At 41.1% G+C, this 17,243-nt stretch overlaps 1 protein-coding gene across 16 annotated transcripts in view; it reads right to left on the bottom strand.

Moving 5' to 3' along the window:
* Positions 1-17,243, bottom strand: part of cacna1g (calcium channel, voltage-dependent, T type, alpha 1G subunit) — a 380,213-nt gene that overhangs the window by 115,513 nt on the left and 247,457 nt on the right. The gene's annotated exons all lie outside the window — the stretch shown is intronic.

Below are 17,243 nucleotides of genomic sequence, written 5' to 3'. Positions count from 1 at the left end.
TTCTGTTTTGTTTTCCAGTTTCTTTGAAATTTACTCGAAGCAGTTGATAGTTAGCTTTTTCTAATTTCATTTCACCAAGTTCTTTAGTACCTAGTTTGTTAATCTGCATAATTGAGAACAGATGATCAATGATAAACTTTATGATTAGGCCGACAATGTTTGACATGATATTCACCCAGAGTGCGGTTGGAATCTGGTCTTACCTGATTGAGAAAGACACTGTGAGTACAGGCGCACTGCAAAACACAATCTGGACCGAAGTTATGAGATAACTTTCAACAAATTCTCAGGAAATTTCAAAGAAATAAGAAAAAACGTTGTCGGATTATTACCTAAGTGGGACGAAATTTGCGGACCTCTAAAGTAAAGTGTTACCATCGAAAGTACACAGGGTCCCTGAGACTGTGATTCATGCTTTCATCAACACCAGACTGGATTATTGCACCTCTCTCTCTGCAACTGGTTCAAAATACAGCTGCCTATCTCCTCACAGGTAAACATAAGTGGGACCACATTCCTGTCTTAGCTTTGCTGCTTTGGGAATAAATTTTGAAATGATATTGTTTATCTTTAAGCCCTTCAGACCGAGCTTCTCCATCATCACGTCCCTGCCAGGACACTGAGATCGAGGGACAAGATACTCCAAGCTGTTTGAACATCTGGCTTACTTCTAATTACATTTTAATTCATTTAATTGTATTCTATGTCATTTTGTATTCGCTCTAGTTTTATGTTTTTATGTATCCTGCCATTTGTGCTGCCTTTTTATCTGTACAGCACTTTAGTTGTTTTAAATGTGCTCTATAAATAAAGTTTGAGTTGAGTTGAGCTGAGAAGAACTGAAAGAAAGCAAGGTGAGCAAATCGACGACTGACGCAAAGATTTAGCAACTAAAGAGATTAAAAAAAACAACGAACATGATATCCTGTAGAAGCACAGCTAGCATGACGAGGTTGAACTCTGTTTATTCGTTGCAACACAAACTACATCATTTCCAACCAGGTAGACTTTGATCAAGCGGGAAACTAGAGCCTTTAGCTCGTGCTCTATCTCTCTCCTGTTTCTCTTTCCTCTGCTCTTCTGTCCTTTTTCTGTCTGACAGTTAGGCTCCAGTGTCCACCATCACTACAAAATTAATCACAGAAATCAGGAAGAAATCGAAACTTCATCAGCCGACGTGGTGTTGTCATAAGGACTTTGATGATTTAAATGTACAGAGAGGATGAAACAGAAAGTTTATTGTTGCAGAAATGACATGGATGAAGTGTATTTCACTACATTACATGTCCCAAATGTTGGTAAAGCACCTCATGCAATAAATGTGCAATGCCTGAAGGGAAAGTGTGAAAATATGCACAAAGAGGAACATCTTTCTTCTCTGGCCTTTCTGTAAAAATAGATTAACTCGCCGTGCAGCCCTGCCAGGGAAACCCGCTTCCTGAAAACAAGCGCTTCTCTGTTTCATCTCACCTCTCTGTCATTGTCTGAGAGTCTCCTGAGTCTGTCTCTGGGTTCACAGACACGGAGCCAAATCTGCGTGTTTGATCCCGGTGCTTTATTGTGCCCATTCACTTGTTCGCCGACGAGCGAGGCGGCGGCAGATCTTTTATAGGAGCGTGTAAGCTTTGTGTGATTAAGAGAAGTTCAAAGGGTAAACGAACACTGCTGCACTTAGATGTTTATGTGTTCTCTGAGCCTCACACACACACACACACACTCAGGGATTAACAGGAAACTACACACAGAGCTGAACTTAAAGCTGCGCGGCCACACACACGCACCCGCTCCGTGAGCTTAGCATGCAGCGCTAACAGTACTAACACAGCACACACTGCTTTATAATAGATGTGATTGATAAGCCAGAACAAAAAGTACAGTTTTTACGAGGTGAGACTTGGACTGCAGACATCTGGCCCTGAAAACGAGGTTCAGGTCATTATTTTTCCCCCACTGTTCTCTGCGCTGCCATCGTTCCAGCGAGTATATTACACATTCCTCAGACATCATGCAAGATTACTGCCAGAGATCCAGACAATAAAAGTGTTTCTCACACATAGAGACGAAGTCAGAGCAGAAAAAACAGGCACAGAGGTACAAAAATAACCCTCAGCTCAAACACACACAGGTATAAACCGTTAGCTCCTCCAACAGGAGAGTAATGGCCGCCGAGGTGTAAACACAACCACCAGGGAGACGGATGTGTCCACAGTCAGGAGTGTGTACCTGAGAAAGACGAGCTCACTTCTCTAATTGCTTCCACTGATGGCTGTTTGCTGGTTAATGAGGCTGCAGACGCATTAGGAGGGAAAGTGTGTTAGATGAGGAATGGTGTAATCTGGTTAGCGCTAATGTAACGCCACCTAATCTGATGTGATCTAATCTAGACTGGATGCAGTGAGCTGCACCGCTCCAGAATGTCAATGATCCCGCATCACGCCTGTGTACGGAGGGTGTGTGTGTGTGTTATTTTAATCAAGGGGTCTGCTTATGTATGATACAGAAAGGGACATTTCAAGTGTAAAGTGTTGAATGATACACTCCTCGTTACAGCTCGTTGGCTGTTTTTAAAAATGATGAAGATAACAGAAGAGGTAGTAATAGGAGGAAACAAACTGTAGCTTTTTGGATCATTTAACAGAATATCTCAGCTACAGGAGCAAAAAATAATATGATAGATGCCAAAAACATCCTTTAAATCTGGTGTACCACAGGGCTCAGTTTCAGGGCCCTTGCTATTTAAAGGTCCCATATTGTGCAAAAATCACTTTATCAAAGTTGAAGAGCCATCACTGCTCTGTTTTTGGCTGTAAACAGCCACATAGTTCCATGCTCAAGCTTCCCATCTCAGAAGAAGACAGACTAAGTGTCTAGAGTTCATTTATCAGGAAATGTTCCAGCTACACTCAGTAAAACTGTGCATGTGTGTGCTAGTCACTTCACGGCCGACTGCTTTTCCAACTTTGGACAGTCCAACAGAGGGCTAGCCAATAGACTGGTCCTGAATCCAGGCGCATTACCAACCATCCTCCAACAAACCTGGGACCCTGGAAATGTGAGTATTTTAAATGCTGTGTGCTGTGGAGCAGATGGAAGAGCTTTTCCTCAGTGTCCCCCCTGTCTCTGTGTTAGCTTCAGGATGCTAACTTTAGCTGCAGTTAGCCTGTTGTTTTAGCCTGTAATGTTACGGTAAACGAGCTTCTCTGTTTTCTAAACATTGTGCACTCGGAGCTCGTGGCGCCGCTCTCAGTGACGTGGAAGAGCGGGGCGGTATCAGCGGTGGCTCATTTACATATGAAGGCCACGCCCACTAAATCAGAGCGTTCTGAACAGAGGGGCTATGAGAGCCTGGAAACAATGCTGCTGTGCTTGATTTATTGGCTTTTTGGACCAAAACATGTTACTACCATTTCATGAAGACATCAATGATCCAGATTAAACTGCAGAAAAGGAGCAGGAGATGGGAGCTTTAAAAACATGCGCCTTTAAGATCATTTCCGATGACCCAAAGATCAAGTTAAATTTCAAGTCAGTTGTAGCTGTTTCCTCAAGATCCAGACTTATGTCTCTCGTTATCTCAGGAAAACCAATCTTGCGTCATCTTGCTAGCTTAAGAACATAATTATTTTCCCCAGAGTCAAGGTAATTTCCTGCAGATCTAAATATTGAATTAGTCAGTTGATCCCTATCATCACTAGAAGGAGGCGTGTCAGGATGCCTTTCTGTCTTTACCCACATGACTGATGTATGTTAAGCCACTTTCTTAACATTGCAAACGCAGGATTTAAAAAATGAGCGTTTGTGTAAATTTAATCTACTGAGTGGTGTTTGGTTAGCGATGAAACTTGTTACATAACTACACAAAGCCAACACCAGCCTTTTCTGTAACCTTTATTTCACACACAAAAACATTTTTGAGGTGCCGATTTGATTTAAATTGTGATTCTTTGATATTTACGATTTTTGCAATTTTTAGTTTGATTTAACACCAGACCATGTGGAAAAGTTTAAGGATGATGATAATTTCGACAGACTATATCAGGAGCCATGTTTTCCCATAAAATGCACATCAACTGAGTCAGAGAGAAACATTTCGCCCCCTGCTGGAGGAAAGTAGTGACTTTTTTGACTGAAATCAAAAATATGAATTTGTAAAAAAAAGATAACAATAATATTCTAGACTAAGAATCCTGATTTTGATATCGTCAACAAAAAAGTGCAGCAGTGGTAACGCTGCGAGTCTGTTTTTGCTGGAGTGCGCTGCAGAAATGCGTCAACATCTGCAGAGCAAACAGGAAATCAGACAGGAAAACAATCATTTCAAAATAAAGCTCTATGGTCTGGCTCCCGCTTGTGAATCTCATCCAAAACTACGTCACCAACAAATGACCAAAAATCATCAGCAGGTCAGATCCAGAGGAAATCTGACGCCATGGATGAGGAAACATGTTCGTTCAATCAATCGCGCAATTTTTGGATTTTCTTTCATAGTTTTGACTAAGCCAACGCTGCCACTCATCTCCCTCTTCCTGACGCTCAGTGGGCGTAACCACGGCGACTTCCTCTCCTCTATGAGGACACCAACAGAAAGGAGAAGGCATGGACTGAAGGAGCTGAAGTTTGGGGAGGACCAGGTGAGTCAACATGCCGATTAATCACCATGAAAGGATGTTGTCATGGATGGGATTCCTGCAGGAACATGTGGTTCTCCTGTGATCTTGTGATCTCAGAGATGAATCCAGTAAGAGTTGGTGTGCAGAACCGTGCTGACACTTTACGTGTGAAGTAGGGATTAAACTGACAATTCTCAAATATGAACATCTTTACATCCACAAAGCTGTCAAAGTTTTTCTATTCAAGCAGCAGATTCAGAACAGGAGCCTCGCTAACAACAGGCAGCACGCTATTTGACATCTCACTGAACCAGGAAATAACTGAATCCACCATTTGATCACTCCATTGATTCTCCCCTTCTTTTGATTTCATGGCCTCCAGGACTGGAAACAGCCCGTCGTCTTTAAACTGGGATTAAAAGCCGTTGTCTTGCAGTCTATGTCTCACCATCGTACAGATGAGAAAAACACTTTTCTCCGGCCTGAGTTGGAGAGAGGCCAAAGTCTTCAGATGCCAGCTCCACGTTCCTCCGGCTCAGGATGAAAGCTGAGTAAATATTGTCTCCGGTTTGCAGAGGGAGCTCGGGGAGCGGCTCTTACTGCTGTCTCATGGGTTTGGAGGGGGATATGTAAATGTGTGAGCATACAGAGCATACATTCAGAAGCATAAAATACTGACACTGTACACAGATATCAGATTATGCTCTGCTAAAGGCTGCTAGAAGCTGGATACTGCACTGCTAGCATACATGCTAACATAGCTGGACTCACAGCTAACTTCAGAGTCATTCAGAGCTGTTAGCATCTGTTCAAAATTAAATTTTTGATTTCAGTGTTAACTTCAGTTAAATGAATAAACAAGGGATGAGAGAAAAATCACTTTATTGAAGTATCAGGATTTTTTTAATGACTTTAAATTGTGAAAAAAAAAAAAAAACAATTAATGTGTTGTCTTTTTCCTATAAAAATCCTTCATTTTAGTCTTTTTTTTATCAGCTAGGTTTGAAAAAGAGTTGGGATGTCAGATCCCCTGAACAAATACTAAAAACTAACTTATATGTGATGCATACTTTTACTTTTCATGGCTCCTGATGCTTCTACAGTTTCATTAAGCAGTCGTTTGGTCCAAAATAAGACATTTTCTACTAAAATACGACAAAAACACATGATAAAATCTCAGTTTTTTGCAGTTTATAGAGGCTTTCTTTTGCAACCTGGAGCTAAATGCATGAAAACGATTGCTAGCTAATGTTTGCATGGATTCAAAAGTGATGCATGAGGAAGAAATCTCTACAAATACTAAATTATTGGGGAAAAAAGTGGTTCCCAACCTTTTCAAGCTCACGGCTCACTTTTAAGTCTTAACCTACAAATACAAAGACCATAAAACCACCCCAACACAAAGAAAATCCCAACTTCAGTCTTTTATGAATAAATTATTCATTTAAAACAAACATTATTTAGCCTTATTATCTGGGCTTGAAAACTACTTTATATTTAAAAGACTGGCTGATGCACATTTATGTATAAAAAAAATAAAATTATACACTGGAATTTTATAATATCTGTACGACCATAGTGCTACAAGTTATCTGGCTGCAGGTGCTGCTATTAGAGACGAGAAGAAGTGTTTTTTTCCCATGTAGAAAACTGTGTCCATAACTAACCACAGTTAACTGTTGCAACAATATAGTTCAACCTTTAGCTGGGTCTGAGACCTTGGGATGGGTACCAAATGAGGTACTTATATAGGTACCAACCAAATTCTGTCAAAAGTACCGGGTACCAATTCACATAAAACCAAAAAGTTCCATGTTTAGGTACCTGAACGCATCATTGTGACTGTGAGGGAGTGGAAAAGTAGGAGATTTTCTATGCTGGACATGAACACAGCATTACAAGATTATATATTTGTCATGACCCTCAGTCATGTATTTGTTTGTTTTGTTAGTTGTGTCTCTTCCCTGTGTGTGAGTGCCTGAGTGAGCCCAACAGGTGGAGATGGAGGACGGTCGGTGCGATTGGTGCTCGGCTGGAGGACGGGTTTTGAGGGGGGGAGTTTCGATTGGAGGGATCAGGCATCTCCATCTTTAAAAGCCAGAGGAAGCCCCGCCCTCGCTCTCTCTGACTTGCCACGCCAAACAAAGAGCCGCGTGCGCCTGATTGTCCTCGTAAAGCCCTATTGAGATTTGTGTGAAGCCTAAAAGGCGAATTTTCAGGAGGGAGAAGCCCGTTTTCTTTTATTGGTACTTTTCTCCTGTTTTTGTTAGATTTAGTTAGGTAAGATACGTGTCATTTGTTTTTCATTGATTCTTTTCCACAGGTAAGGTTAGATTCGTAGGAACGTTTTGTTTGTTGTTTTGGGCTGTGCTCACGTTTGGACAATTAAACTCCTGACCTAATTTAAAACCTGTTTCTTTGGCCTTTGTTGGGTTGGGCAAGCAGAGAGGGCTCTGCATGTTGTGTCCTGCGCACCCCTAGGCCGGGGACGTAACATATTGAAGAATAAAAATGTTAAGTTGAAGTTTTTTTTTATTTTATTATTAAACAAATTGATATTTTTTACCCCATAGACACAAAAAAAGGACCAAAAATTGACACCGTTGAGTACCAGTATCAATTGCCAGGTATCGATATTGGTACTGTATCGTTTCAGATATGAAAGGTACCCATCCTTACTGAGACCGTCTGACTCCTCCTGCCCCTGAGGACAAAGAGGAGAAGGCTCAGATTAAGGTCTAAGTGTTCCCTGAACTGATGAGTCTTCAGAAATCTCTTAAAGTAGAAAGGAAGGAGAAGAGTCCGGCTCCAGATTTGGAGCCGCGCTGGGCTGGGAGCACCAGGCGTCTTTCACAAGCAGAGCGTAGAGGACCAGAAGGAGTGTGGACCTGGATGAGGGACCCCAGGGGTGTGTCTCAAAGTGATAATTGGGTGCCTCCTCTCTCCTCTCTCCTCTCTCCTCTCTCCTCTCTCCTCCGTGGCACAGGAAGTACTTTGTGAATCGACATTTTGAAGACTATCCCGAAGCGATAATTGTGCTCAGAGGAGAGACGATCGAGGAAACACGAGAGCTGGCTTTATGGAAGTCTTTTAACTGTCAGACACGCCCCCATATGGGATATCGCTCACTATAATGGAGGATTAAAATTGAAAACTGAATTTTTCTGACAGAGTTCGTGGCACAAGTTGATTTGAATCAAGCAGGACTCTGATCTGTGGTCATATCGTCTGTAGACATCATCACTCAACTTTTCCACATGGTGTTAAAAAAACAAACTAAAGGTTAATTTTAGTGACTCAGAGACTTTTAGTTTCACCAAATGTTGTTTGTGGTGAGTTAAACTCACAAATATCTGCACTTCCTGTTCATTCTGCAGCCTTTAAGTGAACTAGAAGAATGTGACTCTGGTATACGACTCTTAAAGTGGCTCCTGCCTTTCAATCCCCTTTTAGTGAGACAAAAAGGTCACACACACACACACACACTCTCACACTCACACACTAGCCCTGCAGTGCATCAGTGCTGAGCAGCACTCAGAAGTTTAAAGACCCACTTTACAATATGTACTTTGCTTTTTGGAGTGCTTAGCTTTCAAGGTGAATAAAGTCAAAACAAGTCCTGTGGGGACTGTCGACCAAATGACCCTAAAGTTACAGTTCGGATCGCTCTGTGCTCATGTTACAGCTACACGCTGAATCAATATTCATGTCAGTGCTAAAACACCGTCCTAAAACACAAACCGTGTGTTTCACCCCTCCTCTCCCCTGACACCAGCGTCTTTTCGATCCCTTTAATGTTTCCTAAAACTATTCTGGCATCAGCAGCGTCGTCAGGGGAGCGCAGACCGACAGGAGCTGCAGAAAGAGGAGGCAGGAGGGAGATGGATCGGCTCGTCTTCGACAGCGAGACGTTTCTTATGTAAAGTGAGAGAAAGGTTGACCTTCCCGAGTAAATAGACCACGGGCTGTGTCACATAGTTGGCAGACTCACAACTATTCCATCAGCTCCACCATAAATGGTAACACTCTTAAACCCAGCGCAGAGATAAAGCAGACACCGTCTCTAGCTTGTCCAACCCATCCGCCTCCTCTCATCCACCCATCACCTTCTCTATCCCTTCGCCTCCGAGTCCTCACACTCTGTCATCCCTGTCCAACGCGCCGCTCAATCATCTTTTTATCCTCCCATCTCTGCGTGCTGCTCACATCTACATCCACTGCGCCGCCTGAAAGGGAGAGCATGTACAGTATGCAGTGTTTGCGTACACACACGTGTGAGCGTGTGTGTTTCACAGATAGGAAGCAGACGCCGGCCTCTGCTGAGTGTCACGGGCGGTGAGGGTTCAGGCGCTGCAGCTCCATGCAGCCTGACGGGTCGCAGGATAACAACATGTCTGCGTTTAGAGCACACGTGTGTGGATGTTCAGTATCTGTCACTGCACAGGCATGTTTTATGTTTCGGAAGTCACACAACAGGAGTACATCCTGTACCTTTGAGTGAGTGTTTGTGTGTTTCAGTGCATTATAGTCCCATACAGGGTGCTAACAGCTGGGTAAAAAGTCAAAAAGTTTATATTTGAGGCTTTAAAAGCAGATTTATAAACTTCTGTTGCAATAACGAGAAATTGTTCTGCACAAAAGTTCAGAAAATGAATGTTTGTTTGAATATGCAACAATTACACTGCAAAAAACTAAGATTTGGAAGCTCTGTGATTATTAATAACACCGTTTATGAGGCCGTTATGATTGTCTGATCTACGCAATATAAAAAGCAGAAAGAATGAAAAAATCCATTCAGTACACCAGCTGCAAAACGGCATAATAATTGACCAATCCAAACCACCGTTCGTCCTTCCCCACTACCCCTCTCACGTCAGCTAGCTGCTCAGCTACTGAAGACCGAAACCAGGAAGCTGTTACTGTTACCCTCCACAGGGAAGGGAAGAAAACGAAAAAGTTTCAAGGAAAAGGCTGAAGCAAGGAAGAATTATAAGCGATACAGGTGCCAACAGAGACTGAATATTGGAAAAAGCTGCAGAGGGATTTGGGACTGAAGACTGACGCAGAGACAGCTGAGTTTCTGTTGAACAGGTAATGACTTTGTTTCCCACAGTGGGAGATGTCAGCTGAATAACTCTGGTTAGTCTGAGCCTGTACTGGCTAATGACTGAACGCTGCTGGTCTGAACGGGTCGGCTCTGTCAATAGATTTTAGCATGAGTTAGCCACACATCTTTAGCATTGTAAACTGAGCTGGTGAAGACACACCAAGAAAGGTAAAGCCCCGCCCACAGTCGGCTCTGCTCTGATCAGCTGGCAGTGGCAACGCCAGACCTGCCTTGCCGCTAATTCATGGTTTTGATCGCGCTGGTCCAATTGAAAACGCTCCCACTGTGTGTTACAAGGAGGATGACTGTCTTGTTTGTTACAGATCGTAGACCATGGCTTTAAGTTATAATCATCTTATCATACTCGATTTCAGCCACATTTACCTGACCAGAACAGAAAAATGTTTGATTTCAAGTCATTTAAAGACAAAAATGAGGTCTAGAGTGGTTGTAGTAAGTAAAAAAAAAAATGCAAATGGAATAAAAAATTTGCTTAAAAGACCAATAATGTCTTAATACAAGAAACTTTTCTCTTGTTCCATTGGCATTTTTTTTTACTTGTTACAATCAATTCAGACCTCATTTTGTCTTTAAATTACTTGAAATCAAACGTTTTTTCTGGACTGGTCAAGTGAATGTGGCTCATATTAAGTCTAAAAAGACCTTTTCTACTAAAAGTAAGACAAAAACACTTGATAAGATTTCAGTTTTTTTGCAGTGTATAGAGGCTTTCTTTCCTTCATTTTAGTCTTTTTTTTTGTTGGAAAATTTGAAATGTCTGATCCCCTGAATAAATCTGTAAAACTAACTCACATGTTGTGTATATTTTTTGGGAAAATATGGCTCCTGATGAACATTACTACAGTTTCATGTAGTAGTTATTTTGTTTAAAGCAACGTGCAACACAAGCAAAAATTTAGGCAGAGGAGAAAACCTAGTTAATGTGACAAATTTGCTTGAAACTAGAATAATGTCATAATACAAGAAACTTTTCTCTTGTTCCATTGGCGGATGTTTTTTTTTACTTGTGACAGCAACTCAGACCTCATTTTGTCTATAAATAATTTGAAATCAGACATTTTTCTGAACTGGTCTGGTGAATGTGGCTCATATTGAGTCTAAAAAGACATTTTCTACTGAAAACAAGAGAAAAACACTTGATAAGATTTCATTTTTTTTGCAGTGTATAGAGGCTTTCTTTTGCAACCTGGAGATAAATGCATGAAGATGACTGCTAGCTAATGTTTGCATGGATTTAAAAGTGATGCATGAGGAAGAAATCTCTAGAAATACTGAATAAGGGGGAAAAACAGTGGTTCCCAACCTTTTCCAACTTCAGTCTTTGATAATGAATAAATTATTCATTTAAAACAAATATTATTTAGCCTAATTTGCACAGTTTGAAGTCAGGGTGATATATATGTTTTTATCTGGGCTAAAAAAAGATTTAAATATAAAAGACTGGCTGAGGCACATTTTTGTATCAAACACTAAAATCATAAAAAGTAGTGTAGTAAGTCAAAGAGCATAAATGGTAATAATTTGTAACTGTGCACACCCTGGCTACTCCTACCTATGATGATGCAAATTTTATTTTTAAATAATTTCATCCCCACTCACATAAAAATTGAACTATTTTCGAAATGATCTGGCAGCTCACTTGTAATACCTCCGCAGCCCACCAGGGGGCCACAGGTTAGGAATCACTGATCTATAAGGTCAAATATCTCAAACATCTCAGTTAAGGTTTGAAAAAATCTGGAACATGAATCCAAGCCTTTCCAACATTTACTGTTAGCCAAACTGTGAGATTAGCATTATGCTAATATTTGAAGTCATATGGGAGGAAACATGCACAGCTGCAGAAACTGTGCAACCTGTTAAAAATCACAACATCATGCATGGTGACTGTCAGCAGAAACGCAGTCTCTTCAGTATGTTAGTGTGTGTGTTTCTGTGTTTATGAGTGTGTGTTTCTGCACAGCTACATCCTGCGCGCGCCACACGAGCAGAGGATTTGGCTGGGAGACGTATGGAAATGGAAACCCAGCCTCTCCACCATGTGGATGCATTTACTGCGACAAACAAAGGCTTAGAGATCCTTCAGTCTATTGGATGTGGATAGGTTTGCAATCAATGAAGCGTCTCAGTGAAGTCTTCAGCAGCCCGTCTGGAGACTGAAGGGATCCAGGTTATTTCAGCTAAGCCGGCGGGGAGTGGAGCTGAAGAGGAGTGACATGTGAAGGAGAAGGAGGAGGTATCGGAAAAAGAAAAAGGAGTAAGGTGAGAGTGAAGAGCTGGGGAGGACAGAGGAAGGTTAAAGGAGAGAAGAAGAAAAGGAAGTGAGCTGCAAGGACAGACGAAGGAGAGGAGGCAAGGAGTGAAGGTGGAGACTGGAAAGCTGTAAAACCCGAGCGTGCGCTTGTGAGCGTGAAAGTGTGAGCGCTGAGGATGCTCGCCATCTGGATTTGTTTATAGGCACTGGGTCAGGGACCGAAAGTAACCCCGTAAAGTTGGCAAAGCTTCAGTCTCCTACTACACACCTACACACACACACACACCCATCCACACACACAAACACACACATAAACAAACAAACAGTACTTGTGTCCCTTACTTAACTTGTGTTATAAAACATACGGAGACTGAAAACAAACAGCGATAAACACAGGAAACATCAGAACGCTCCAACCTGAGTTTGAAGAGACGTTCAAGTCTTAAATTATTTTATAAAACCATAAAGTTTTGCTTCGGTATTTTGATTTCAATGAGTTTTCAAGGTAGCAGAGTGTCCTCAAACAGAAAACGGAAGCAAGAACAACTGAATAAGCACAAGTTTTTTTTTGAATAAAAAAAAAAGGGGTTCCCCAAGGGTCTATAATAGGCCCTCTTTTCTTTTTGGTTTATATCAACTTTTCATTTTTATGCAGATGACACCATCCTCTACATTATCAAACAACTTTAAATGCTTTCAACACCGTCCATAAAAGTCTTCTTGGATTCTTGGATTGAAGAGTGTCTTTCAGCTGGCACATCCCAAACTTGGTTTCTCTCACAGAAAAAAAAAGATGTTTCTCATTTGTTGCTTGGAAAAAACTAATTCAAGCAACATTTTAATCCACCCTTGACTTTGGTGACACTCTCTACATACAGGCTTCATCTGGATCTTCTTTAAAGGTCCCATATAATGCAAAACTCACTTTATTAAGTCTTTTGGTAAAATATGTGGGTCTTTGTCTTTTCTCCCAGCCCAAAAATGTGATATTTAATGACCAAACCTGTTCTTAGTAGAGCTTGTGAATGTAAAATCCTGACCTAAAACCAGCTGTTTGGATTGTGGGGATTTGCTGACGTCAGCGATTCCCTTTTTTGACCAATCACCAGAGCAGATACCCTCAAACCCCATCCCCACCAGCATGCCAAAGTTGAAGAGCCATCACTGCTCTGTTTTTGGCTGTAAACAGCCACATAGCTCCATGCTCAAGCTTCCCATCTCAGAAGAAGACAGACGAAGTGTCTAGAGTTCATTTATCAGGAAATGTTCCAGCTACACTCAGTAAAACTGTGCATGTGTGTGCTAGTCACTTCACGGCCGACTGCTTTTCCAACTTTGGACAGTCCAACAGAGGGCTAGCCAATAGACTGGTCCTGAATCAGGCGCATTACCAACCATCCTCCAACAAACCTGGGACCCTGGAAATGTGAGTATTTTAAATGCTGTGTGCTGTGGAGCAGATGGAAGAGCTTTTCCTCAGTGTCCCCCCTGTCTCTGTGTTAGCTTCAGGATGCTAACTTTAGCTGCAGTTAGCCTGTTGTTTTAGCCTGTAATGTTACGGTAAACCAGCTTCTCTGTTTTCTAAACATTGTGCACTCGGAGCTCGTGGCGCCGCTCTCAGTGACGTGGAAGAGCGGGGCGGTATCAGCGGTGGCTCATTTACATATGAAGGCCACGCCCACTAAATCAGAGCGTTCTGAACAGAGGGGCTATGAGAGCCTGGAAACAATGCTGCTGTGCTTGATTTATTGGCTTTTTGGACCAAAACATGTTACTACCATTTCATGAAGACATCAATGATCCATGTTAAACGTTGTATGGAGGTCAGATTAACATCTAATAAAGGTCTACTAATGACGTCTGAATGTTTGGATCCATTTTGAACGTCTCATTGACGTCTAGATTTGGTCTGCAAATGACGTCCAAATGCTGAACGTCAGTACAACGTCCAAAAATGGTCAGATTTAGACTTGAACATTAAAATAATAAGCATCCACCTTGCCTAAGATCAAGTCTCTTTTAAAGAGAGCCTTAACCAAGCCTGAACACAAAGATAGTGAAATACGTTGCTATAGTTCATCAAAAATGAGGAATAGCCCGTACAGAGAATGGCCAAAAACACCTTAGGTGACTGATCCTTAAGTTTCAGGTCTTTCAGTGACTCATTCCAATACCTGGACCATACTTTAACCGTCCCTTTTCAACCCTCTGAACACGTCAAACACACTCCTCACACACTGCTAAGCCGCCCATTCAGATTTAATCTGATTCACATAATTACAGCTGTGCCTTTGGGAGCAATTTGGGGTTCAGGTTCAAACCCAAGGACACTCTGACAGGCAGACTCCAGGAGCCAGTACCCATCATCTGCTTATCACGACCCACTCCATCTCACACGGACACGTCTGTTTCATCCTCGCACCAACATTGACTTAAAAACTGACAAACACTGACGTAAAGAACGGGAGAGAAAGGTTTTCATCCTGAGTCCAGCCTGTGGTGAAGCCTTGGCAGCGAGGACGCCGGTCAGGCAGGGAAAAGGTTTGAGTCTGGTTTTAATATTAATCACACGGCTGCAGATATGAGTTTCCTGAAACCTCAACCCAGAGCTATGTGTGGTTAGAGCTGATATTATACTGTGAAATCAGATTCTGTGGCAGAAAGCAAATGACGCACAAAGTCGGAGAACGCTTTCCGGAAAAGTCAGGAGTGGAGCTGAGTAAAAGCTTCTCCTTTAAGGTAACGGAGAGCACGATCCTGCTGCAGCTCTTTCTTTTGGGAAGGTGTTTAACACTACAAACGGAAGTTCAGAGGGTGAGGATTGCTCGACGGTAAATGGTTCAGTTTGATTGATTTGATTTGACAAATTAAGTTCAGTGAAAGCTTCAGTGCCTTCAGTATTTCCCATCATTCAGAGTCTAGTTAGATTTGGGGAAGGAGGGAGGCACCTTTTGAGGATTGTTATGACTTTATTCAAGGAGGAGAGGGCAGTGGATAGATCAGGTAGTGACTTACGGAAAGAGGCCACAGGTTGGGCACCCCACGTTAAAACTCCTGGTAATGGATGCACTGATCCGATCCTGGTTGTCATGGTTTGGTTTTATGTTTGGTGTATTTCTGGGTTTCAGATTTTCTTGTGTATCCTGAGTTTCATGGTTATTTTTTGTGTTTCTTGTGTTAATCTTGGGCTGTTATCATGCTGATCTCTCTTTTTTTTTTTCTTCTTTAAATAAGTCTGGCTCGGAGACGTTGGGTGGGGTGGGTGGGTTTGAGAAGTTCTCAGTTGTTGTTGTTTTTTTTTTTTGTTTTTTTTTTAACTGTTTTGTTTTGTTTTTGTTTTGTTTTCTCGCGACCTGAGCGGATTGTACATTTCATAAATTTACTGTCAATGTTTTACACTTGGATTAAAAACTTGTGAAAATTTAATAAAAATATCTTTGAGAAAAAATCTTGGGCTGTTTTCCAAACTGCCTGCAACGCTAGCTATCCTGAAGTATCAAATCAAATCAAACCAAATCATTCCTACATATTAAAATGCAACTCAAAGTGCTTCACAAAATAAAAAATAATAATAACGAAACAAAACAATCAAAAATGAAAAGATGTTCCCCCAGTCTCCCAGGTCTGAGACATCTCCAGAACGACATCCCCCATGAGGAAACACTGGAGCTAAAAAACTAAATGATTGAGACAGGCAATATTTTTAAAATATCTGGAAATGTGAGGGTTTGGATAATAAAAAAGTAATAAAATAAAAAAGACTTAAAATAATATAAATAAAAATAAAGAAAATACAAATCATTTAAAGAATAAGAATAGTAAAATAAGAGAAATAAGAGAGTAAAAGAAATCAGTTATGTCTGACTGATCCAAGAAAATTTCTCAGTATGCAACAGACCAGTCTATCTGGCTAAGCAGGTTGCAAGTTCTGGTGATTTACCGCCATCTACTGGAATGAGTCGGCATTACAACTACAATACAACAACACTAACGTTAGACGGTCTGTGAGATAGAAGTGAAATGATGCAAAAGAAACACTTGGAAATCTTGTTCCTTCCAGTTATCAAAGAGGCGTTTACTTCTAAAAATTCATTCAATAGTGTTTTTTTCCGTCAGCTGTAAAAATAAAAATTCCTCAGATTTATTTTCAGTACATGATATAACTTCTGGTGTAAGATTAAAAATCAGATATGATGATTCTGCTGTGATATGATTCACAAACTAACTAAAATGGCAAGCTAGTAGCATCGTTTGTGTTGTACATTTATAATAAAGGCAAAACCTGTAGCTTCTTTTTCCAATAATAAAAAAAACAGAGTAGTTTACTACAAATCAGATCAACTCAACAGTCGGATCACAGACATTCACATGCAGTCTGGCGGTTTGGAAAACAGACTGTGTTCCTTGAGTTCTTTGCTGTGTGGACTGTTGCCCATCAAGTTTTGCCTCCTCACGCTTCTTGATTTCCTTTTCATGAGTTTTCTAGTGTTTTTGGTGTTGGGACTTTTGTTAAGTTTAAATTAGGGCTGCAACGACGAATCAATAAAAATCAATTAATTAAAGCGTCAACATTTATTTGTTTTCTTCCTTTTTGTCGGATTATTTAGTGGTTGGCAACTATCTGAAGATGCATTACCGCCACCTACTGGACTGGAGTGTAATTACCTTGGCTGTAGAGCTGTGGGGCTGTATGCGTCACATGTAAACAGATCAGCGTGGCGGAGGAATAGCCGAGCCGGCAGGTGAAGGAAACAAGTAAACACGCAAATAATGGCAGAGCTGGAGTAGCATTATCCAGCACTTAAAACGCAAACATGAGCCGGGAAGCACACAGCGAGGTGAGGAGCTACAAAATCCCAAATACTCTCCTTTATATGTTGTGAAATGCAAGGTTTGTCTTTTAGGACTTGTTTATTCTTTTTATCAAATCATCACCCCGTTTGAAAAACCACCAGGGGTTCATTAAACCAATGTTAGCATTAGCGTTAGCTGCTACAGGTAGTGTTAGGGCAGAGGGGGTGAGCTGTTTGACCTGCAGGTGAAAAGATTGAGGACACATTTTTATTTATTTGCCTTTTTGGCCCACTAAGTTCTTAATCTGATGACATAACAAGATATTTTCTGTTATTTTGCCCAAACTGTTGATTCTTTAAGTGACGTTACATTCATATCACTTTTTATACTTTATAAATGTAGCATCTGGCCACAGTTACGTTCAAATTTGTTGTTTCTTTGCAAATTTTACTATTAT

The sequence above is a fragment of the Halichoeres trimaculatus genome, unplaced genomic scaffold, assembly GCF_033239565.1.
Source record: "Halichoeres trimaculatus isolate MK-OKI-2021-1 unplaced genomic scaffold, fHalTri1.1 fHalTri1_scaffold_23, whole genome shotgun sequence".
Taxonomy (NCBI): domain Eukaryota; kingdom Metazoa; phylum Chordata; class Actinopteri; order Labriformes; family Labridae; genus Halichoeres; species Halichoeres trimaculatus.
Note: the sequence above shows the minus strand (reverse complement) of the source record. Positions and strands in the feature narration are given on the sequence as shown.